The sequence below is a fragment of the Ixodes scapularis genome, unplaced genomic scaffold (genome assembly GCF_016920785.2).
Source record: "Ixodes scapularis isolate PalLabHiFi unplaced genomic scaffold, ASM1692078v2 PGA_scaffold9__187_contigs__length_104089568, whole genome shotgun sequence".
NCBI lineage: Eukaryota > Metazoa > Arthropoda > Arachnida > Ixodida > Ixodidae > Ixodes > Ixodes scapularis.
The window spans coordinates 71,114,439-71,140,081 of record NW_024609884.1 but is presented as its reverse complement, the minus strand read 5'-3'; the positions used below and the strand labels follow the sequence as shown (position 1 = coordinate 71,140,081).

The 25,643-nt window shown below is 44.8% G+C and overlaps 1 pseudogene; it reads left to right on the top strand.

The window, feature by feature from the left end:
* Positions 1-11,206: 11,206 nt before the first annotated feature.
* LOC115321043 lies at positions 11,207-24,740 on the top strand (annotated as a pseudogene).
* The last annotated feature ends 903 nt before the right edge of the window (positions 24,741-25,643 follow it).

Sequence of the window (25,643 nt, the reverse complement as noted above, 5' to 3'; positions counted from 1 at the left end):
CAGTGTAGTTTTGAACAAGTTCAAAGTGCGTGTAAGTTATGGGCATAAAAAAGAGTTTTCTTTAAACGTGTACCGATATAAAGAAAAATAATACATAAACAAAAATATTGTTCTTTATTTTACAATTTTCTAGAAATATTTTCCTGAGTACTCTTTTATTAAAAGATTTCTAAAATCTATATTATTTCTACAATTTTAAGAAAATAATTCAGCCACCAGCAAATCTAAAATGGGGTCTTTCCTTACCATGCCCATAGAGCGTCTATCACCAGTGATCGACAGGCGCAGAGACCCATTTCAAAGTTTCTGCGCAGCTCCCTGGCACGTTGCGCAACCGGTAAGCAGTAAGAAGGCTATAGTTTCGGTTTCTATTTTGATTGTTTCCTTCACATGAGTCAACTAACGGCGCGCCGTCGTCGTCTGAGACAGCTATATATGGCCGTTGCAAATGAACCGAATGAATCGTCGATTTGTTTCGGCGAAGATAGTAGTAGTGGGCCTGATGATGAAGGCAGATCACCAGGTTTCAGTTCTGAGAGTGATGATCAGCGAAACCAGCCCGGATCGGCGGCAAGCCGTCAGCAGCTTTTGTTTTCATGCAGCCCTTTCTTTATGCGTCTTTGCAGAGTCTGAGCAGCAAGAAGTGCTACGCATAGAGTTATTATAATGTACGCTAGAGGTTCAACTGGCGCTAGTGCCTATGCGACTTCCGTAACGCAAATTGAAGCAGACAGCAACCAGTCTACTTTTGCGGTGCTTCTGTGCATTCCCATGGGAAAACGCTCGTGCATTTTGTCTCATCACCGGAAAATAACACGGCACAGTTTGGTTATTTGGGTCGTACTGAATAGTATGTACCAGTGGCGTACACAGAAAGGGGGGGGGGGGGGGGGGGGGGTCGGCGAGGTTACTGACCTTTCGGGTTTATCAATATCAAACTTCGTGGAGAAGTTGTCATCGTTTCTCGAGGATCCCGCTCTGGGTGCGTACCATGCGCTGTGCCTCGCTCGAGCGCAGCGGGGCCCCTCGATGTTTTGTAGCCTTTTTTTTTTTTTTTTTTTTGAGAAGAAGCGTCGAGTACTGCTCTTGCACCCCGACGAGGGGTTTTTCCTTGAAGCGGTGTCCGGCTGACGGTCGACAGAATTAGGGCGAAGGTTTTTAGGAGTTTTCGGGGGTCTATGCACGTGTCCTTTCTTAATTGGACTTTGTATTGTATGTGTTTGTTTTGTACCGCGTGGCTCCCATTGATCTAAAAAGAGCGATATCTGATTGGCTCCTCGGATGGCGGAAAAAGTCTTAGAAAAGTGAATATAGGCGCCTAAAGGCGCGGGATTTGCGGTTCAAGGTTCGAGTACGGAAGTTGTCATCGGCAGTTTGAGAACCGCGCGAGATAGGGGCGCAAGTGTGCGACCTGCTGCCTCAGGACGAGAGCCAAGTGCAGTATGTGAGCGTGTAAACCATTTTACATCGTCCCTTTGTTTCGTTGTGTGACTTCCTTGACTTTCTTTTGAGAGTGGACTTCGGAAACCTTAGAAAACGACACCAACGAACAAATCACATGAGATTTTTGTTGGTTAGATCAGGTTAAGATAGGGAGTACTTTATGGTGGAGCAGCTTTCCAGTGCTTATCGTCTATCCATCAAGATGTTCCGCGTTTCTACTTATGCATCATTGTTTTATTAGCCCCGATGTCTGGAGGCTTTGTGCATTGGAGTCGTGCTTCATAAAATATTTGTTTATATGATTCTTGTTTTCTGCTCACTCTGGTGCCTTCTTTTGACGTGACTTGTAAATAAAAAAAAAAAAGTAAATTGCAAATGCCTTCCTGGTGGGGAATTTCCGGGGCATCATTTTTATGTATCATAATCATCCCAAAACCAATATGACAACTTTATTTTAATTACTTAATAAAAGAATGCATAGTTATTAGAAAAAAATGAACATGCTTTTATTTTCTCTTGGACTTTCTTTTCTTTTTATCTTGTCCCCCTTTACTCTCGTTGGTCCGGCTCCCCGCGAAATGAAATCCCGCGTACGCCACTGGTATGTACCTTGATTAACACTGTAAAAGTGTACATAATTGCTTTAGGTAGCGCATTTTTCTTCATCAGTGAACGATGTTTAACTTCGCTACATTTCAGTCCCAAACGTCTGTTCCGCAGCAAGTGTGTAAAAACAAGCGACGATTCAAAGCGAAATTACAACCGAAAGGAATATAGACTGTGTTCAAGGCTCGCCAGCATTCCGGTGACGCTTGTATATTGATAATATGCCAGTCCTGTCACTATATGAAAATGACCCCGTCGTGCATGAGCGGATAAAAACATTCAAACCGTAGAGAATGAAGTCCGTGGGCTATGAAAGTTGTCTCTTCGTATTGTTTTCTCTGCCGGGCCGGAGGCATGCGGTTTAGAGAAGCTCGTTTTAGCGAACGGCATTTCAACGACCCCGGTTTATCGAATGCCTTTATAGAGAACCCAGTTTAGAGAAAATGGCGATGAGCCTCCTTTTAGCGAATTCGGCCGCCGCGAAGCGGCGTGTACGGGTAAATCAGGTGAGTTAACACTTTTGTAATGAGCCACCGCAGACTGCCGCCGCGAAGCGGCGGGAGCGCAGCGGGGGCATGGCTTAACACGCGCACCAGTGATACACGCGAGAAGTAGGAAAGCCTTTTTTTAAAAAGCGTCTCCTTTTCGATAAACGGCGTTTCTCTAAACTGAGGCTTTGCTTCCTCTAAACCGTGCTTACGAATTATTTGGGATATTTGCTCTTATGATCGAGCGCAGGGAGAAAATGCACTCACCTTTTTCCCAAACAAATGCATTACCGGAAGGAAGAAGGAAGAAAAACTTTATTGAAAACCAGTTGCACTTATCAGTGCATGTGAGTCAATTTTGGACTGGTTGCTGTCTGCCTCAATTTGCGTCAGCACTCTAGCGCCACTTGAACCTCTAGCGTACATTATAATAACACTATGGTGCTAAGCACAAAGCAAATGTTTTCTACAAAAGTTCTCATGTGTACACACTGCGCGACACCGTTAGCACAAACAATTAAAGCATGGGCCCTTTTTTTATATAAGTTTTACTTTGGAATAGTGTTTGTTGGCATTAACTGCTCGTGCCCCAAATGAGCACTTCCCATGACACTAGTAGTTTTGATGGCAGCCTTTTGATTATAAAAGAGAAAAACAGCAAAAACAGATGATCGCTTGTTCCCGCTTTGCTACATTGAGGAACTGTTTTGTCCAATGGCATGTCAGTCATGAGCAGAGGTCATGAGGGTTCACTGCATTTTTGATAGCTCAATCTTTTGTTTTTTTCCTCCTGCTCTACTGCCTGCGCTCTGCCAGCTCCTCTGGGCAACGAGGGTGGCTCTAGGGCAAGGAGGATAGAAGCGTAGGAGAGGGCATGACGACAGCCGTGTATCCTCCACAAGCCACGCTCCCTTGACGCCTAGCCTCTTTCTCATTTTCCTCCTTACTCTCCTCATTTACCACGCCAACGTGGCCACATCACGTGACCGTAGCTAGGCTTCGTCTAGCTATGGGGTACTAGAATACACCACAGGCTAGCCTTCGATCTGATAAAACCTACCGGACGAGCGCACGCAAGCCTGCAAGGAGTCCTTTTACAATCAACCATCCATCTCACACGTGATATGTCACGCGCACCAATAGCGAGAGAGATCTACGGTCACGTTGGCCACAACATCGTTTAAACTTTTTATGACTAGGCTTCACCAATATTGCAACGTGCTCTCCTCCTCCCCCATTTCTGGGGAGAGGAGGAGAGCCCCCGCACACTCAAAATGGGAGAGGGGACGCGGGCCTGTACCATCCACTGCATTGCCAAGAAAAGTTGTCGCGGAACCTCCTTGCTCTAGGGTGCCTACATGTTTCCGGTCTATGGTTTCCGCCGTTTCCGGAGCGGCGGACATATGTAGGCATTCTACTCGTGCCCGACTCCGCTAAAGTGAACTAGTTTTAGCATATAGACCTTTCCAGCGGCAGTCTCGAACGAAGCGATTTACAGCGCGCGTCCCTGGTTTTGAGAGTGTACGTCAGTGTTGCCGGACTGCGCTGAGCTGTGGAGTTTCTCGTCAGTAGGCTGTGGCAGCCTGCGTAGGCGCAATTCCGGACGCTGGTGGAGGCTAAATTGCCGCGTTTTCTTTTTTATTTTGTGTTCTGTGGCGAACATAATTTATAGAGGTATTTAAGAAAGCAGTGCTCTAATTTTGGGAACCAAAACAAAGAAATGAAAGCTGTTTTGGTGAGTCCGTGCGCGACAGAACAAATGCAACTGGAATGGTTGTTTCATTTTATGTTCATCGTTTTACGGCACCGTACACTCAGCCGTGTCAATCTGTACAGGTCAAAATATTTGACCACACAGGATATCCGAACTGCATGGATATTCCCCGCCCACAACATGAAATTCAATGAGTCTCATCAATCGAACACCATTATTATACGTACCCCACGGTGCAGCGTTATCCGAACAGGATTTGAGAAAGGTCTCAAATAACACAGCATATCCAATATACACTGTCGTCGATAGTCACTTCACGACAGTCAGACGGAATCCGGCGCGGCGGCGCGTTTTGGAACATGTAGAAGAGAACAGCTTTTTTGTACAGCTTCAAAGCAAATGAACGAACGTGTCCCCACACCCCGGACCCGACCCTATCAGCTATTTTTCGCGAAGACCCGGAACACAGCCGTTAAGGCTTTTTGGAGATTATCTCAACGTAAATAATCCTCCAAGAACGTCGAACTGCCTGCGTCGCGGGCTGCTTGACGTTCGCTCTCTTCGTTCGTTTCCTGCGAAGGCCGAGGTGCCCGTTATCGCCTCGGCCTTCGTACTATGTCCCACAGGTTCCTTTGGTTCACGTTCACATAAACAGCAAAGGCTCCCTATCCCTAGCCTTTGCTGTTTATGTTGTATCTGAGAGGATTGGAGGATAGACTAGAGAAGAGTGGGCTTGGATTCAACCTTTCTTACAGTAAGCTAGGCCAAAAAATTCAGCAATCCTTACCGGCATAGATGTATGCGGATGATATCGTACTAATGGCTAACAACAGGACAGAGTTGCAGGAATTAATGAGCATCTGTGGTAGGGAAGGAGAGGAATTAGGTTTAGAATTCAGTAGCGAAAAATCAGCAGTCATGATTTTTAACGAGGATGAAGTTGAGAGGCTGAAGATACAGAATATTACAGTTGAGAGAGCTAGTAAATACAAGTATCTAGGAGTATGGATATGTGATGGTGCAGAATATCTCAGAGAGCATGAAAAGTATATAATAGGTAAGTGCAACAGAAATGCAGCTGTAATGAAAAATAGAGCACTTTGGAATTGCAACAGGTACGAGGTGGTGAGAGAGATTTGGAAAGGGTTCATGGTGCCTGGCTTGACTTTTGGAAACGCAGTGCTATGCATGAAATCCGAAGTGCATGCGAGACTAGAAATAAAACAGCGCGGAGTAGGTAGACTGGCTTTGGGGGCGCATTGCAAATCGCCAAACCAGGGAGTACAAGGAGATATGGGATGGGCGTCATTTGAGAGCAGGGAAGCGGTGAGCAAGATAGAATTTGAGGATAGGTTGAGGCAAATGGATGGGGAGCAATGGGCACGAAAGGTTTTCAGCTATTTATACATTAGGAGTGTAGACACAAAGTGGAGACAGCGCACTAGGAAATTAAGAGGAAAGTTTTTGGGCTATAGCGAAGATACGGAAGAGCAGGTCTCAGTTAAGAAGAAAGTTAAGGCCACAGAAAGATATCGGTGGCTAGAGGGAATGCAGACAAAGACGGCTCTGGAAAGCTATAAAATAAACAAAACAGTTTTTGCCAAAGAAAGCATTTATGACAATTCTAGGGGAAGCTCATTGCTGTTTGAGGCGAGGACGGGTGTTCTGCGAACCAGAACATACAGAGTGAAGTACCAGGAAATGGATACAGTGTGCACTGCTTGTGGAGAGGAAGACGAGACGGCTGAGCACTTGATACTCTACTATAAAGGGCTTCACCCTATGCCTACCGAAGACAACATAGATTTAATAAAGTCACTGGGTTTTAGAGACAGCGAAGGGAGAGTGGATTTCAAGACTGTAGAGATTACCAAGCAAAGATTAAGTGAATGGTGGCAGAAATCGAGAGAAAACTAGGTATTTTCTTATTCACTGATGGCAAGGGGGTTTCATAGCCTCACTTTCTTTGCACTGCGGAGTGAATATAGATTTCACATTTAAATATTCTAAGCTTAAATGGTAAAACAAAATGGCTAGGTGGCGTAAGGTACCGCCCGATCCAAAGGGCTCAGCCGTATTCATCCATCCATTCATCCAGCTGAACGCGGCTATGTTGCTGTTTTACGTTGTTTTTGCTCAGTTTTGTAATTAGATGATTTTCCTTGTAGCACACAACGAATGAAACAGTTGTTTTGAGCCACTTTGAGGACTACGAGGTGTCTTGAGCCTAAACTGCGGGCCTTTTTACCAACTCCTTTGATGTATTTTACTATGGTTGATTGCGAAACGCCTGACTGATGTACAGGGAAGATTACCATCGCCTACGTCCGTACCCGATGACACCAGTTGTCAGAAAAACAAACTAATAAAGAGACTAACAGGTGAATGGTAAGAAGCATATCGACAGCTTGATTAGCAATGTGCTGGATCGGCCAGAACAGATAAGCTCGCGAGTTTACTACTCACTGTTTGGTTTTCTAGGGCACCCAACCTTTAGTGGACTTCGCCGAGAGAGAGATAGAGAGAGAGAGAGAGAGAGGAGTGCTGAAAAGAAAGGAAGCCTGGAACTTGTTAACCACACCGTCGATTGGGGACGTATCGTGTAATGACGCAGATAATTGATATAAACAAGTAATATCGCCTCAGCCTCTTTTTTTTTTCTTTTTTCTATGGAGTACTTGAGCATGTTTTGACAGGCTGAGTAGGAAATTTTTGAAATTATCAACCCTGCTAAAGTACTCATAAGCCGCATTTCGCGATATTGGACCTAGGAAATAAATTATTTTTATATCAACATTTGCTTTTTTAAGATGTGATATAAGTGACAAGCCCGTGAAATTAAATCTGGCATTTGTCTTTCGTACAATTGGCCAAATAAAATTAAAGGGCACCAGGAGGAGAAATACCTCGATTCTAGCGCTAGGCAGCACTTCACGGACCTATGTGAAGAAATTTTTATTTGTTTGAACATAATCGCTTTGTGAATTTTGGCGTCGCCAGCCACCAAAAGTAAGCCTCTATTCGCCGTCGACAACCCTGGACTCAAATGATTATTGTGCAGACGGCTATTTTTTTTTTTCGGCGTCAAATGTTGTGGAAACCGGATACTAACAAAAATTAAAACAACGTACGCAAAAAAAAAAATCGTTATTATTACGCGTGCGCCGAACCCAAACTGCGTTTTGGATTTGCAAATAGAAAGGACGTTATTTCTTTCTGCACATTATACTAAAACTTGCTACTGTTAAGTGTCTCTGGCAGTTTCTTACGCAGGAAGTCTCAACCCTTGTGTTAAAATAAATTAAGTGGATGGCACTGGTCATCTAAATATAATCAATAAATCACTTAAATGACTGTCGACCTTTTCCACAAGGGCGCCGCCATCTTGAATTGACGTCACTTCCAGTATGGGCGAAAACGTAACTTTGCCGTTGCCACGCCAATAGAAGACATTTAGGATATAAGCCTAACCGTCACACATTCTCGTTTCGGCTCCACTCTATTTTTTGACTGGTTACAGGTTGAAACGTTTTACTTTTTTTTCGTCGCCCATACTGGAAGTGACGACAATTCAAGATGGCGGCGCCCTTGTGGAAAAGGTCTATACAATTTCTTAAACTTCATAAGTAAACGGATCAACCGAATGTTTATGTCGCAAAAAAAATATTGAGAACCTCATACACATGTAAGTGTGATATTATGAACAAACAAATCGCCTGATGTTGACGTACCATTACTTCTAGCCTCAGATAAAATACGAGTTAAACGTCCGTTGCGGCGTTGCCTATCTCCTCCGCGAGTTTCCTCACATAATCTAAAGAAACTGTTTTCGATATATTACGATACTTTCAGGAAATACAGATAGTCTCCTTTCGCTGACTATTTTTTACGCCTTCCGATCCTAAATGCGCGATACAAATATTTGCGCTTCTTACTGAGAATGTTCCGCCACTGACGTCACTCGCTAGGTTCGCTGCCATCGCCCACCACGGGTAGGGAAGGAGAGGAATTAGGTTTAGAATTCAGTAGCGAAAAATCGGCAGTCATGATTTTTAACGAGGATGAAGTTGAGAGGCTGAAGATACAGAATATTACAGTTGAGAGAGCTAGTAAATACAAGTATCTAGGAGTATGGATATGTGATGGTGCAGAATATCTCAGAGACCATGAAAAGTATATAATAGGTAAGGGCAACAGAAATGCAGCTGTAATGAAAAATAGAGCACTTTGGAATTACAACAGGTATGAGGTGGTGAGAGAGATTTGGAAAGGGGTCATGGTGCCTGGCTTGACTTTTGGAAACGCAGTGCTATGCATGAAATCCGAAGTGCATGCGAAACTAGAAATAAAACAGCGCGGAGTAGGTAGACTGGCTTTGGGGGCACATTGCAAAACGCCAAACCAGGGAGTACAAGGAGACATGGGATGGGCATCATTTGAGAGCAGGGAAGCGGTGAGCAAGGTAGAATTTGAGGATAGGTTGAGGCTAATGGACGGGGAGCAATGGGCACGAAAGGTTTTCAGCTATTTATACATGAGGAGTGTAGACAGCAAGTGGAGACAGCGCACTAGGAAATTAAGAGGAAAGTTTTTGGGCTATAGCGAAGATACGGAAGAGCAAGTCTCAGTTAAGAAGAAAGTTAAGGCCACAGAAAGAGATCGGTGGCTAGAGGGAATGCAGACAAAGACGGCTCTGGAAAGCTATAGATTAAACAAAAGAGTTATTGCCAAAGAAAGCATTTATGACAATTCTAGGGGAAGCTCATTGCTGTTTGAGGCAAGAACGGGTGTTCTGCGAACCAGAACATACAGAGTGAAGTACCAGGAAATTGATACAGTGTGCACTGCTTGTGGAGAGGAGGACGAGACGGCTGAGCACTTGATACTCTACTGTAAAGGGCTTCACCCTATGCCTACCGAAGACAACATAGATTTAATAAAGTCATTGGGTTTTAGAGACAGCGAAGGGAGAGTGGATTTCAAGACTGTAGAGATTACCAAGCAAAGATTAAGTGAATGGTGGCAGAAATCGAGAGAAAACTAGGTATTTTCTTATTCACTGATGGCAAGGGGGTTTCATAGCCTCACTTTCTTTGCACTGCGGAGTGAATATAGATTTCACATTTAAATATTCTAAGCTTAAATGGTAAAACAAAATGGCTAGGTGGCGTAAGCTACCGCCCGATCCGAAGGGCTCAGCCGTATTCATCCATCCATCCATCCACGGTCGCCATCTTCGAGGTCTCTTGCTATCGCGAATGCCATCTGGCCGGATCTTTTGAGCGTGGTTTAGCAGTATTTTACAACTTTAAAGGGTCTTCTTGATCGAAACTATGGGTTATTTTTATACGTTGGTGCTTTTGAAGCGCCGTGGGAGTATTTTTTGTGTGTTTTAGTTCGTTTTTGTCGCTATCGGACTCGTTTACCGCGGCCGCGTTGCTCCCTCGGCTCCATGAAGCGCTCCGTGTCGCCCGCCGTGCCGACGGCGGTAGCTCTTGCAGGAACTAATTTTTCTACTTTGGTGCTTTTGTAGCACGGTGTGATTACTCTTTGTTTTGTTTTGCTAGTTTCTTTATTTTTTTCTCTAGCGGATTTTCTGTACTACGGCCGTGTAACCGTGTTGCTCCATCGCTGCTGTGTCGTACATACGTCGTGCCTTCGGTGTTCGTTCCTGTGCAGAAACATACCGTGCGGCTCACAGAGTGCGCAGCTTATGAAAAATGCGGCGCATTTTTCATTAGCCCAAGCGATTTAAAAACCGCATGTAAGGGATTTGGCGAGCGGGAAGAGAAGCGACGGCGACCCGCTTCGCTGCCGCTCGGTCACTCGCGCGACGAGGCAAACCGCATGAAAGCGACGGGAGCACACGACCAAGGCGATGAGCGCTAAGTTTTCTAGAAATCCCAAAACCGAGCTACGTGACGAATGACAGTGAAGGGTGAACCGCATGTAAGCGATTTAGCGAGCGATGGCGACAGCGACGGGAGTCGGCGACGAGCGACGGAGATTTCTCGCGATCGGTCGTCGCGTCGCTCGGTCTTTGGATTTCTAGAAAGGGTCGCTTATCGCCTTGGTCGCATGCTCCCGTCGCTTTCATACGGTTTGCCACGTCGCGCGAGTGACCGAGCGACAGCGAAGCGGGTCGTCGTCGCTTGTTTCGTCGCTGTCGCTCGTCTCGTCCCATCACTCGCCAAATTGCTTACATGCGGTTCAGCCTTTACACACGGTACTCGGCGGCAACAAGGGAAACGGCCCGCCCCCGAGACCAACTTTTCTTCTCTCTTCTGTTCTACGAAGCCTCAACGATATGAAATTAGCACACACTAGCAGCGGACGACCGCGTAGCGTACCCAAGCCAATCAAACGAGTCAAACCGAGACCTCGAAGATGGCGGATCGACGGTGGCGCTCCCTGGCAAAATCGAACCTGCAGGCTCAGTGAATTATTATTCACTGAGCGTTGCCATAAGGACCTTTGAATCCTCGTAATGTCTTAGTTGTCGAGAAGACATATCGGACTACAGTTCCCGAAGTAAGGCAAGAAAGCGCGGTGAAACGCGAGGAAAGAGAAGACACGAATACAACGCATCCGCCAAGGCGCGGAGGGGAGAGCGGAGCAGCAAATTGAAGCAACCTAATGGCTGCCGCGTCACGTGATTCCAAGATGGCAGCGCCCATGCGGAGAAGGCTGAAAAGGTCTATTATCTGGTTCTCACAGTGGAAGATAACATACAAAGTGTTAGCATCCTAAACAGGCGAATAAAGTAAAAACTTCCAAGAAAAGCCGGCGAACTCCGAATGCAAAATGCGGGTGGGGAGTCACGCTGACCGAGTTTCCACAGCTCAGGCGGGTGCCAGAAATTTCTGGCTGATAGGGGTCGCTCGATTCGCAAAATGGCGCCGGCGAGAGCGCTCTGGCGCTCTTTTCGCCATAGAGATCAGATCATGGTGAGTGGTTGAGTTTTAGTCCATCCCCTTGCGCGGGCGAAGCAACGAAACAACGAGATGAAGGCTAGCCGCGCCCGTTCGCTTGATATTAGAGTTTGTTTTAACCTTTCAACTTCGAAAAAGACGTTCGTTCCGATCGTAGATCAAACCTTGGGTGGCAATACCCATTTGTGCAAAACTTTTTAGCAACCTTCCTGCTGTGCTATGATCACAAAGTAAGCGTGGCGTCTGGGCTGGAGTGAAGGAACAGTTTAGGTTCCCAGAATGAGCGCGGACGGGAGCACGCAGGTTGAGAGTACCGAGGAGGCTCTACTGCGGAAACATCTGAAGGACCTACAGCATGTACAGCATCAATGGATCGGTTACGTTCACACGGATGTGGAGCTCCAAACCTTCGAACGTGATCTCGCCAATATTGACGTTTCCTTCCAAACAGAGAAGTCGTCGTACAAGTCCAACATTGACACCCAATGTGAGTATCATTGGCGAATAATTTACTTGGTGTCTGCATTTAATTGTACGTCATTATCCTTTGCGAGTGTGCGCGTCTGTGTACCTGTGCGCCCGACAGCTTACGGCGGCGTGTGGGCTGCTCCGGTTAGGGTGTGGCGGATGTAATTTTACCGTTATACGGTCATACATTTTCCAACCTCAGCTGTGTGCTGAGATTTGCCATCCGCGTTCACACAGAGCTGTGTGTAAATAATCATGCACCTTTTACAGCAAAGCTGATGTACAGCACAGGAAAAGGAGCATTGCCAGTGTCCTTGCCAGTGCCCTTCAAGGTAGTGTCGCAAGTTCTCAAAGGATGTGTCTATGGGAGAGAACGACATGGTGTCCACAAGTCCAGTGAGGACAAGGTACAAAATTGGTACCCAATGATGTCCAAATAGCTTTGCCATTTATCGAGTATCAATTACCTCTAAGCTGCAGCCTGCATTTAATAATATTGACTTCAAACACAAAGCATCATTATGGGACTGGAATATTATCTTTTTATGATATAAACACAAAGAATAGACCATTTGCCAAGCCTTAAGCTCCTTACGCAGTTGTCGAGAGATGGGAAAGAGAGGTACAAGGTCCTGTACTATCCTGCTGTCCTCCCACAAGTGTCGCAAATGGACTTCTTCCAAAAGTGACGCGCCCCATTGCGGCGAAATTACCACGCAGTGCACTGTGGGAACTAGTTGGCCACTCAGTTTCGGTTTAGACTGAGCAGATTCATCTCATGCTATCACACCGCGACCGAACGCGCTGCTTGCGTTTTCGATTGTCTGACTTTTTTACGAATGTACAATACACTCATTCTCGAGCGATACAAAACGAAGGCCGGGGCACTTTCCTTGGTTCCCGAAACACCGGATATTATGAGTGCGTATGCAAACGTAGTAAGACGTGGCTCGTTGTGTAGGCCCATAGGCCTACACAACTACACACTACACACAACGCTTATGTAGGCCCATAGGCCTACATAAGGGTGCACCGTTGACACCTACATGCAGTTATGCAAAACTGCATGTAGGTGTCAACGGTGCACCCTTATGTAGGCCTATGGGCTGTTTAGGGGCACCGGAAAAGTACAATAAATAAATAAATAAATAAGACCATGCTTTTATGTAACAAGCGGTCATAAATATGTGCTCTTAACTTTTTTGCTAAAATTGTAAGGTCGCAGATAATTCTACTAGTTATCACAATAGCGTTATACAGCTGGTACGTTGCCACAAACAATTCTAAGCCTCAGTACCACAATGCTCAGCGCATTAGAGAGACAGCTGCTTCCATTCCAACACTTTTTGACCCACATTTTGACTTGACGGCCTTCGCCTTGCTGCTTAGCTTTCGGAGGGTGATCCGCAATCGGAGCATCAAGAAAGCTGTGGTCAGATGCTTCTCCAGATCATGGCAGTGAGGAAAGTCATCTGGAAGCTGGTGGGATTCCAAAGTCGCCCTTATCAGGGATGCAAGTGAAATGTTAACCTTTTAGTGCTCACAACTGCGGAACACCTTGCCCGCATACTGCAGCAGGTTGAAGACATTGTGTGATGGACGGACCAGGGGGTTTGGCTGAGGCTGAGATCGATACAACTTCAAGCTCAAAAGGCTATCGCTACGCTCCACTGGGTCAGTCTGCAGGAACTCCTTGCACAAGTCAGAAAGCTCGTATTTTCTGCACACGCTATAGGTGACGTACCCCGACCGATACACAAGAGACTCCGTCTCCACATCATCGATATCTGGAGCTCCATCCTCTAGGAAGCTGTCCTGAAAAAAGAACTCATCTGCTGCATCAATGTTCTTTTTTGAGCTTTTTTTGGCTTGGCTTGAAAAACTGACTCAACATAATCAGCCGCAGTCCGAGTGTAAATTCGAGGGCCTTAGGCACCGGATTTCTGGAGCGAACACATGAAAAAAGGTTCTCCAGAGCGTCTTGGGTGAGACGGCAAAGCAAGACGAACTTAAACTTGTGAATGTTGAGAAGCTGGTGCTGGATATGGAGGGCACTTGATGTGGTTACAAGTACACCAGCTTGTACGGGCTTGATACATGCTCCCTGGCTTTTTGTGTTTTTTTTCTTATAGGAAGGCGGGAGAACATTCCGACAAACTCTTCGAGGAAAGCGACTGCTTGGTCATGCGAGCCTGGCTTGAACAGGCTCATCGCCATACTGATGCCTCGTAATGTCATCAGGGAAAACCACCAGAACAGCTGTTCCACAAGCCAAGCTGTGGTTAGGGCCTCTGAGGGAAGTTGCCCTAGGCATGCAAGTACGCGGATGGCAGCTCCCACACTGTGGTTTAAGACAGAAACTGCTGAAGACACATTCATTTTCTCAAAGTGGCTTGGATCCAGGTAGCTCGTCTTGAGGTGAGGCGCCAGCTTTAAGTCCCGTGCTGCATCGACTTCAGCAAGGGCCATGATGTGCACTACTGATACCTAATAAAGACAAAAATAATAGAAAATGAATGAATGATGGACTGCTGGTGGACCCAAGTTCAAATTAATATGCTTAATTACTTAAAGGAATTGACAACTTGGAACGTACACCCAACTCAATACATACATTCGAAGGAGTCAATAGCTCGGGTGTTATTTTTCAGTGTGCATGGCAAAGCATGCAGCATTTGATTGGAAGAACCTGTTTTCTTATGGCAATCTTTGATCCCCTGCCCTGACTATACTAACATTGCTTTTGCCATTAGTGAATGTAATCAGACAGTTACGAAAGCTGGTTGTAGCCCAGGCTGTTTTTATGTAATTAAGAAACAGCGAGCATCACTCCACTTGACTCACATTCGTGCCCTCAAGTATGAGAAGATTTATTGTAAATTCTGTGACAGCACGTAATTTGGTGATTTAGCAGTCTCATGATTTATGAATTACTGCAAAGGGTTGAGCGCATACAGTGCACTAAAGATTACTTTGCAAACATGCATATAGTACTTGCTTAAAATGTATGAATCTGACTCTTCTGCTCACTTCATTGGTTGGAAGGCCGTACTTGGCCACAATGTCATCTGGCAGGAAGATTGATTGTCCCCTGACCAGGTGACCCTTGATGTTCTTTAGCACATGGGGTGCATCAGCCAGGAAGTAAGCTGTCGGTCGGTGTCGGCTGCGCAGGAGACTGCAGGCGTTGCTGACCGTTTTGCTGAAGTGCCACATTTCTTCCACAGTGCCTTGTTGCTCGGCCCCATATCCGAAATCACAGCGTCCACATAACAGCCTGCATCTTTTCATTTCCTGATGACCAAGAAGACAAGGTCCTTTAGGAATGTTCCATCAATGGAGTCCCCTGGCAAGCAAGATAGTGTTAGATAAGACATTAATACATAGCACTTACTGGAATATCTAATCAAATCAGCATGTGGATTATAAGTATATAAGCATCCAGCGGTCAGGGTTGGAACCGCTGCGCCAAACGCATTTGCCTATGCCATTCTGTGCCAGTGAGTGCATACTGCGCCACAACCATTTATTTGTGCCATTGTGCGCCAAACACTAAACCCGGCCTGCACCAAAGAATGCATTTCTTTTAGTTTCGATTTCTATCGACTGACAATACGGTTGGCAACGGTGAGCATTTCTGGCTTGGCTGGGTTTGCTATTTTGCTATAAGTGACTGTTTCCGTTTTGTCTTTCTGGTTTTTGTTGGGTGTCTGTTGGTGCAGTTTCTTAAAGTAGCGTTCAATGGTGTCGTGTCCCTACTCCATGCGGACTGTGCTCTACGCTTCTGAACTGTAAGCGCGCGGAAAACTGGTTGGTCGGGCATCGGGTTCAACACCCACAACCATCTGGCTTGGCAGGTATGTCGAGAATCCTATCCGAAAGTTCTTCACCCAGGCGAGCGGTAGAGCTGTTCGGTGCGCTTCAAATTCGTTTGCTTATGCTTCTAGTTCTTGTTACAACAAAAGCAATTACTTCAATTATTGTGGTCTGCCGTCTACGATTGCTGGGCCGTGCGGACATGCCTGTCTGCCAAGATGAACACAACGATTGCACTTGTCCGGCTTGCATCGCTCGCAGACTGCAGGTGTGTGCACTCTATAGAAGCTCTGTAGGGATTAGGAGCCCGATTTTTGATAGATCAGCATGAACTTCTTCCTCCATTTAAATGGCATTGTAGGTGGCTTTTTTCGCTATTCGGTACTTACTAGCTTCTTTGGGTGCAGCTTGGACTTGGGTTTCAGTTGTTAGCGGTTGCTCTGCATTGCACTGCATTGGCATGACCACAGGGGCAGTTGTCCTCTGCACTTCCGTTGTTGCTGCAGTGCTTGAAGTTGCTAGAAATGCAGAAATTATGCGTCGTCAAAGAAACGTAATGTGCATTCTTTAGCATCATAGTAGGTGAGCTACATACCTTGCAGCTCACCACTGCTTCGTTTCTTCAGGACTTTGTTTTTGCTCCTTGGCACTTTCTGTGCATTTCCCGATGCTGGTATGCCAGGAACAGCATTCGACTTGAGCAGTCTTCGACCGTCCGCCCTGCTTGCCTCAAATTGGCTGTGTTCGAAATGGTCCTATGAAAAATAACAGATAAGGAAAAGGTTATCAAACTCAACAAAAATTGTCCCAGGATCATTTACTGGGAGATACACAGTACAATTGAATACTTTGAACCCTCACCCTTTTACGTATGAAAGCATGGCTAACAAGTTAAAGAGCTCTAGTGTCAAGCTTATAGCGTGATTCTGCACCAGACTATTTACAAATCGCCAAAAGTGTGGTGAGAACAATACTATTATATTGCTCCAATATTGCAGATTGCTGGTTCGAGAACTTCTACTACAAGCTGGTGCGTGCACGAAATGCGCGAGAGCGCTTCCATAAGAAGATTGCTCACTTTGAAACCCAAGTAGTTAACAGAAGCTTGAGGTAGTTTGAAATGTGACCCCCCCACCACAGAAAGACCTACAAAAGACAAGAAGCACGGCAGTACTGATAAAAGCAACTCTCTCAACAAGAATGGCTAGACGAGCCAGCCCATGAGCCAACGTCGAGTAAACAGATGTCTCGTGACTCAAACTGACGAATGACCACCGTGGCGGCTTCAGACAATGGGAGAAAAGAGTGTCGATACTCCAAAAGCGTAGCTTTATTAGTGACACTAGGTTCAGCATCCCTTTATAAAGAATCAGATGGAAAGACAATTAAAAGCGGCCAAGAACTACAACCCACACTCTGTGGCACACCTAAGCAATATTACCACACGAAAATTTCAAATCGCTTTAGGTACGAGTAGAATATTCTATAAAACTTGGCACTTCAGACCTAAATATTTCGTAAGATACAGACAATCAAGCAACCAGGTTTGACAAAATTTAGAAAAACATTAGCAATCAATGAAATTAGTATTTTTATATAAAAACTTGCAGGCATCCATAGATTGGTAACAAAAATTAGTAAGCTTCTCATACTAATATCATTTGAGCAATTTATTACCAAGCTGACAAAACGGTGCTGTGCGTAAATGGGAATGCCCAGTTCATCATGATTTAAGATGGTTTGTGTTACAAATTTTTTTTCTGGGCGAAACTAATTGTTGATTTGTTCATACTAGACATTAGGTGCTGATATATAAACATATTAAGAGAATTTAAGGTGTCAACCAGCCATGCTTTGTTCAATCATATCTGAAATCGCCTAACAACTACTAATACTACAAACAGTTTGCGTAACAATAATTTGTTAAAAGTAGATTTTATTGCAGCATATACTGTAAACGACATAATTTTCGCGAATTGCCTACGATTCGCGAAAAATAGGTCTCGCGAACAATTTCGGTAAAATGTAAGCACATTGGAATATATATATGGAGATCCCACCGCGTCACGAAAATTAGAACCCGCGAATTATTCCAAAACTTAAGCTTTAACCTAAATTGCGTAATATTGAGCCCTCGAAAAAGAAGTCGTTTACAGTATACCCCGCTCACCCCCAAGCTGACAACACGGTGAAAGCTACATGTTCGCGGGACCAATCAACAGCCTGCCTTTTATCGCTGGACCTCGCTATCTGTGCATGAGTATGCGGAAAGGGGGGTGATCACATGGTGCAAGGCCGACAGTTGACTGGTCCACCAAGCGTGCAGCTTTAACGGTGCTGTGAGATTAGGGATGAATGTAGTTTAGATACAATCAAGAAAGCAAACATGAAATGTTAAGCTATTTTCAAAAGCTTTGTAAGTTGCCACGGCATTGGCAAAATGTTTTAACCTCTGCACATCACATATTCAGTTCACAAACATATCTGCAAATAATTACATCGTGTTTTACCAGGGGTGCCACCCTACTCCTGATTGGGCACCTGAGTTCTTCCAAAAGAAGAAATTCAAGCTGCAATGCTCAAAGAAAAAAGGATGCACCGCCTTCATGTACATAAAGAAGATTGAAACCTACCCAGCATATAAGGTAAGGGTGCTTGAGCATGTACAGGCATCAAAGTTACCACACAGTAAAGTAATTTCTTCCCCTTGTGGCAAGGATCTTAAACACGGGCCGCATGCGGCCCCCGACTCTCTGGGATGCGGCCCGCAAGCCTCCCGCGAATTCGGGCCTCAATTCCCATGCCTCGAGCACCATTAATAATAGTTTTATATTGTTGATTCATTTTCGATATAGCATGTTCACACATTTTGTACTATTCAGTTTTCTTTAGGGCAGTGTACTAATTCGTCTAAATATTCCCAGCTGAAAATTGCCATTAGATTCAATTGGAATTCTAACTGGTTTTAATTGGAACCAATTGGTTTTAATTGGAACCAATTGGTTTTAATAGGTTCCAATTGGAAGCACGCTGGCCAGTGGGTTTCACCAATTGGAAAAAAATTTCCAGTTGGAATCTTAATGGGTTCCAATTGGTTCCCATTGCAGTGACCAATTGGTTGTCCCAAAACCTAGCTGGTACCAATTGGAAATTCCAATTGGAATCTAATGGGAATTTTCAACTGGGTTTGCTTCTCGGCCTTTTCTCATGTAAATGAACCGGAACGGCACTACCACTATTGGGCCACAAGTGCGAGCTTTTTGCTCAGGGAGGCACCTCGGCTGCACAAACTGTTGCTTAGCAGGAGCAACTGCCGAAGATGAAGCTATGAGCTCAGGCTTTTAGCTGACAGAAAAAACATTTACAATGCAAGTATTCTCCCCCTAAAAAAGAAAAAAAACTGCCTTATGAAGATATTTTTTTATGCCCGTTGAGCCTAGTGAACGGTGCGACGGGTCAAGGACGGTGTGCTTGTTCTGGATATAGGGAAAACCGCCAGTACGTTTGTGTTTTAAATGTTCTTATAACATCGGGAGTGGGCCTAAAGTAGTCGTATATGGAAATAAAAGCTAAAGCTGGCAAAACGGTGAGCTTACAAAAAGCAGAAAACAGAAGGTTCCTTCTCTAGAAAATCTAGGGTGTTACTGGGACAGTCAACGTTTGCAGCGTGTTAGCCCTCGCCCTTTCGGGGATGAGCAATCTGGCCCCCACACTCGAATGAGTTTGAGACCCCTGCCTTATGATATTAAAAATGTAAAGGCTCAAACTTGTAGAAAATGTTTATAGTACTCCGTGTCGTTGAAGTGGTTTCACCGTAATCCTGACCCTTGTGCCAGAAACTAAACTAGCCCCGATCTGTCCTGTTTTCCTTTTTCTATTTTTCTAGAATTCTTGAACTAATGTTTTGTTGCCAAATTAAAGATGGAAGACTAGCGAAACCACAATGATTGGGGTCATACAACTTCCCTCTAGTAACCAAGTGATGCCGTCAGCAAGGTATGAGTGCTGCTTGAGACATGCCAACTTCCCTTTGTTCCAATAGAATTGTTGCCTTGATACTTTAATCATAGCCTCCTCTATACTGACAAAACCTGGCAGATCGGCACGAGAAGCGGCCGCCGAAATGGAAAAGGAGGTGGAGCGGCAGACAAGGGATGAGAGGAGAGCCATGTGACTGGTGCCCCGCTGCGGCAAGACGCCGAAACACACTTCTCCCAAGCGAACAAGTGTGTTTCGGGTCTTCGCTGCTGTAAAAGCTGTGCGCTGACGTCCAGGTTCCCCGAGAAATGGCTCTTTGATGCCCTGTGATACCAGATCGTCGCGCTCCAAATCTGCGACCGGGCACTCTATGGCTCCGTCGTCGAACTGCCACACTTAAATTCTCTTAATATGTTTATATATCAGCACCTAATGTCTAGTATGAACAAATCAACAACTGCCACAATGCATTTACAGAGTATGCTAGTGTCCATTAGGGCTAAACCATAGCCCTTTTAGTTTACTCACTGCATCACTTCCTTTCTTGGAAGGCTATGACAATCTAAACAATTTTGGTTTTATTAATTTTCTGGTTTGTTTTTTTCATGGCAAAATATTTATCAGAGAGTTCTCGAAAAATAGGGAACCATGTTAACCCTATTGCTATAGAAATATGCCAACGTCAAAAAATTTAGCCTATTATATTCAGTGCTCAGCACAATAATCTGCACATTCTCAATGCCCATTGACACTTTACAGATTCCACTGGACAGCCCCTACTTGTTTTACATTGAGGCTTGCAGAAGTACACTCTATACCGAGTTACATGAATTTGAGTTCATGCTTTTTGGAGTTTTCGCATTGGAGCACTCCCTCAGCACAAGGTCGAAAACCCAGTGCTGACTATCGCAACCATTCATGGGGGCAAGCTTGTCTTAATTTTTCTTCCTTATGTATCAAAGAAAAACAACATAGTGATCCTTTCTTTTATTTTTGTTTTACTTGGTTCTCACTGCTTAATGCGGCACTAAAAACATTTCTGAGATAGCAGTGGTGGCAATGGTAATAAGGCTTTTGGAGCAGCCCTTGTGGCAGCTCAAAATGAATTTTGGAGCAGCAAAATAATATTTTGTATCAGATCTAAGCTGTCGCACAAAAATAACTTACAAAATTTTTAAAAATTCACAAACACTTACTTGCAACCAGAAATATTGTACACTGAATGCAAACTATTCTCGTCATTCAACAAAATGAGGTTTCCACATGTTTGTGGTTCGAATTTGCAGAGAATAGTAACTGCAATTTTTTAAGAAGTTCAGTTGAGAGGGAAATCCCATGAAACACTTATTTAAGTTATTTATCTTACTGCAATCATGTCTAAAGTAAGGGAGGATTTTGAGTAAATGCAAACTATCCCCATATCTCTTTTAGAGAGAGTGGAGAGAGGTGCATTAATCGAGCATACCTAGCCAACCTGACAGAGCGCGATACACAGGGAAACAGTAAAAAAGCCTGTTCCTCTTGTGCCCATTGTTGAATGTGCACAAGATATCTCGATTAAAGTATACAAGTTGCAGCATAAAAAGAATAGATTCCCCGGGCGTGTGCTCGCGCACCTCGAATCACGGGAGCCTGAGATGAATGTAAACAGATCTTCACTCAAACTGTGGTTGCCTTGATGGTCGTGACGTGATAGAAAGAAAAGGCTGTGCGATTGACTGCAAGCACAGGTGAAAGGGTTCCAACTTTATTTCCCGTCTGCAGCTTGCGTTTGTAGAGCGTTGCGGCGAAACGCACGCACTCGCTTTGCTCCACCTGGAAGACGCTTTGCTCCACCTTGAAGTTTGTTTTTCATCCCAAAAGAGTCTTCGGAGCAGCTCGGGTGCAATTTCAATACAAAAAAGTACTGCATTGGAGCAGGATGTGGCAGCAACAGTTGATTGAAGCTGGTGGGAACAATTGGAGTAGCTTTCCTACCTCTCAAACAGTCTGTTCTTGGTGATAACTCATTCTATGGGCTCAAAGCATCCAAAAAATCCAAAAATTATGCTCATGCAACGCCTGTTACCCAACGACATGTCATCGTCGGCTCTCTCGGAAAGGCGGCTTGCTGACAAGCGCCCTTCGTCACCCCGCCGGCGCCTTTGCTGGATTATGCGCCGCCCATCCCGGGTGAAATTTTCCGCTCAAGTCGCAATCTTAGATCACACTCTTAGTAGGGAAACGGGCATCTCATGAGCGTAATTTTTGAATTTTTACGATGCTTAAAGCTCGTAGAATGAGGTATCACCAAAAACAAACGACCTCAGAAAACCCCTTTAGTGGACCTTCAACATTAAAATGCAGTCTCACAAATATCGAGGTGGCTATTTTCTTTCAAAAGCATTGCTCCACGTGTCACTAACATTGGTCGTGGTTTTTAAAACACATTTGTAATGAATGTTCATGTGTTCCCACAAATCTGAAAATAAATACATCACACAATTTCGCATGTTCAAAAACGGCCAAGGAAACTATCACAAGTAATGTATTTATTTATTATACTGGACGTATCAACCAGCTAGAGGCACTTGGTATGCAAAAATGAAATGAGTTGTCTATCATGCAATGTCTTTTTGTAGAAAATAATACATCTGGAACTAGATGTCCAAAAATGACATTTATGCAGACATTCCATGAGCATCCTGAGAATATCACTGGTTGTCTAAGAGGCTGTTCCATTCTAATATTAAACAAACTTGAAATTTTTTATGATATAATTAGGAGCGAAATCAAAGTGCCAGCACAGCATAAATTATCTTACACCTATATTAATGTCCTTGGGAGCTGCAGGGCACAGCAACATTCCCTCAAAGACGGCCAGTCTTCTGCTTCCGAACTTATCAGTCTGCAGAAAAAGTGCTCGACTAAACTTATTCCGCAAAATTTATCAGAGCAATATCACACTGTGTGATAGTCTGATTGTGCTTCCCTGTTACGTTTCATCAGCATAGATTTGGCATTCTTCATGCCAGCTGTGTAGCCAGGATTTAATTTCGGAGGGGGTTCGACAGCACGAAAACAAAACGGACCTACTCCTACATAAAAACGTGGGATTGAATATCACAATTTTTTAATGTGTTATCTTGTATTAAAGGGCTCTAAACATGAATTTATACACTAGGCATGCATTAAGCAGCATGCAGAAAAATAATTTCTTTTGCATGCATCTGCCTCAAAACACGCGTTACCGCAGCTCGTGCACATGAAATGTTATTTGCCAGCGTTTCGTCTGCTGCTCGCAACGACAACACCCAAGGTCTTTGCTATTTCTGTCATCATGATCGACAAAATGCAAGCAAGCAGTGCCATTACACAACTTTTACTAAATTTTCAAAAGAAGGGGAGGTGTGTTATGAGCACGTCTATCTATCCCGCTAATGCGGCAACCAGCTAATCTTGTGGTCTCCATGGAGAGAGACATGTGTTAGCCTGTTTGCTGGTTCCCAAAATTATACAGTTTACTGTCCCTTTCCTTTCATTGCGACAATATGCTATAGCCAAAGGGAATGGCAACCAAAGGCGACAAAACTTTGCCTTGTGGCACCTTTTGGGGGTGGCGAGTAGTCTTGGAAAAATTTCGGGAGGGGTTTGAATCTGTCAAGTCTCCCCTCTGGGTATGCCACTGCTTCATATTAATAACAATGATTCTTACCAACCTTTTAAGCTGTGCACATCCCTTGATTGAACCATCTTCCAGGCTGATAATGTTCTTCTACAATGGCAGCCATATATGGCCTTTCATTTTGAGTGGTCGGCAGAGTGTGATCATGTGACCGTGGCCTTTGACACTTGACCTCCTTCCCACCTAATCCCCCTCCTCACTTGCCTCTCTTTCACCTCTCCCTATCTCTGTCCCCTCTTCCCTTGTGCCCTCCCCTTTTTCTTGTATGATCGCATTTTCATGGCCTCTGACCCCCTCCCCTTCCTCCTCTATCTGTCATGTGGTTGCGTGTTTGCTGCCTTTGACCTTGGACCCTTGGCCACTCCTTCTCCAACTGTCCATCCTCCTTCCCCACCTCCACCTGGCTCCCCTCACCTCTCCTCTGCCCCTCTCTTGCCTTTTTGTCTATGAGATAATTGCAGTATACTGCAATGAGCTGCCACTTTTTATGAAGTTATTGGATAATCTGTTGATGGTGATTTGGCTGTTTATTATTCTTCCCAGATGTATCTGCACTGCTCCGTTCCCCCCCCCCCTGTAATTCTTATGCCTTGAGGATAAATGACTGAAATTAAATAAATGTAGCCTCACATTTAGTACAAATGTTTCAGATTGATCTTCAAGCCCACTCCTCCAGGCGCAGCAGGTATGCTGCTAGAAAAACGGCCTTGAGCAACCTGAGCGAAGCCTTGTCAAAGGACCCAGCAGCTGTTCAACGAGAGACAAGGCTATACGTTAGCATCAGCGAAAAAGAGGCTCACATCAACCATAGTTTCTCGCAGAGGTACAGGTCATACCACTCGTATGTGCCAGAGTACTTGCATAATCGGCCACGCAAAGTGATAAAGCATGTCATGAGTCGGCTTGCAACAGCAGGCGACTACTCATTTGAGAGCATTCAGCCGACTGATGAGAGTGGTGTGTTTTATGTGAGGTCGATGACTTGTCCAACCACGTTCCACAGAGTCGCCTTTGAACCCCCAAGCTGTTCGTGCATTGACTTCCTGCGCCACAGCCTTCCGTGTAAGCACTTCTGTGCCATATTCCTGCTTGTGAACGACTGGGGATTCACAAAGCTCCCAGAGAGCTACCGAAACGGGCCACTAATGTCGTTAGATTGCAATGTATTGTGCACAGAGGCTGACTATGACGTCCAGAACGTGGAAATTTCAACAGGCCAACCATCGGACACATCATGTCAGGGTGAGGTTTCAGACCTAGATCAACTTAGTCAATGTACAATGGGCAGTTTGAGGGCTCAGTGTTTTGCTGAGCTTGAAAAGTGCAGGAGCATGGCATACTGCTGTACCAACATGGAAGAAATGCAGAAGGCCATTGATTCTGTTAAAACAGCCCAGTCATTTCTTCATAATGGAACCCCATTCGTATCTGGGATTGGAGTGGGAGAGTCACCAGTTAAAGACTGTTCTGGCCAGAAACAAAGGCCTAAAAGCTCGAAGGCACTTTCAGTGAAGAGGGCTAAGACGGTGTGGTCAGCTGGAACAGAGCTAGGCAGGAGTTGATAACTTAGCATGGTCATTTGTTACTTCCTTTGAAATAAACATGTCAGGCTGGGCCTAGGTTTGCGCAAATTATGTTTGGTCTGCATCCATCATAGTGACACAGTCAACTCCCCTTAAAAGAGCTGTGCAACAATTTCAGGGCTTTGCTGAAATACCTAATTGTGAAAGTTGATGCCTGACACTTCTGAAGTGAATTACAGAAAACAGATTTTGCCTGGATACCCTAGTTTTTATTTAAAAAAAAAATGAAAGAGATCCAGGTTTCTGCCACCTCTCAACTCGTACATCGTCTTCCAGGTGACGTGCGCAGTGACGTCGGTGGGGTAGGCGCGGGGTTCCGGTAAAGTTCTCCCTCTAGAGCCATCAGTGAGCAGCGAGAACTCATCTGCTCACGACCGCGTGACCACGTGCTGGCGGACGCAGCGCGAACAATATAGTGAAAGGAGGAAAGTCTCATCCGGGTCATGCCGTACCCGTCCGGCCCTGTCTCCCTCCCCCTCCGGTTTCTGGTAGCTGTTCGCGGTAGCAGATAGAGCTGACGGTTTTGTGGACCTAGGATAGATGGCGCCACGAAAACTCCGTATAATAAAAGTTTTGTCGATAATACCAGCTTTTTGACACATTTATATTTATGTTGGAATGACAAGATTTATGGAAAAGTTACCTTTTATCAAGCAGGTATTCGCACAACTTGCTATCTTTCTACAAGACCCCCATTGACGTCATGCTGCGTGTTCTAATTTTTGCCTCGCTATTACGTGGCGGAATCGCAACATTTTGATGGAAGGAGGTGTGTTTTCTGTCATTTGTGACAAAGTGAACAATGTCAAAAGTAGAAGATCCCAATTCTTTCAACAAAAATATTGTTGCACAGCGCCTTTAATAGGGAACATGTAATAATCACAGACATGCCTTGCAAGGAGATAGCATTGTGCTATATGAGGCTAGTCATAAAATGGGAACGCCAGGTTA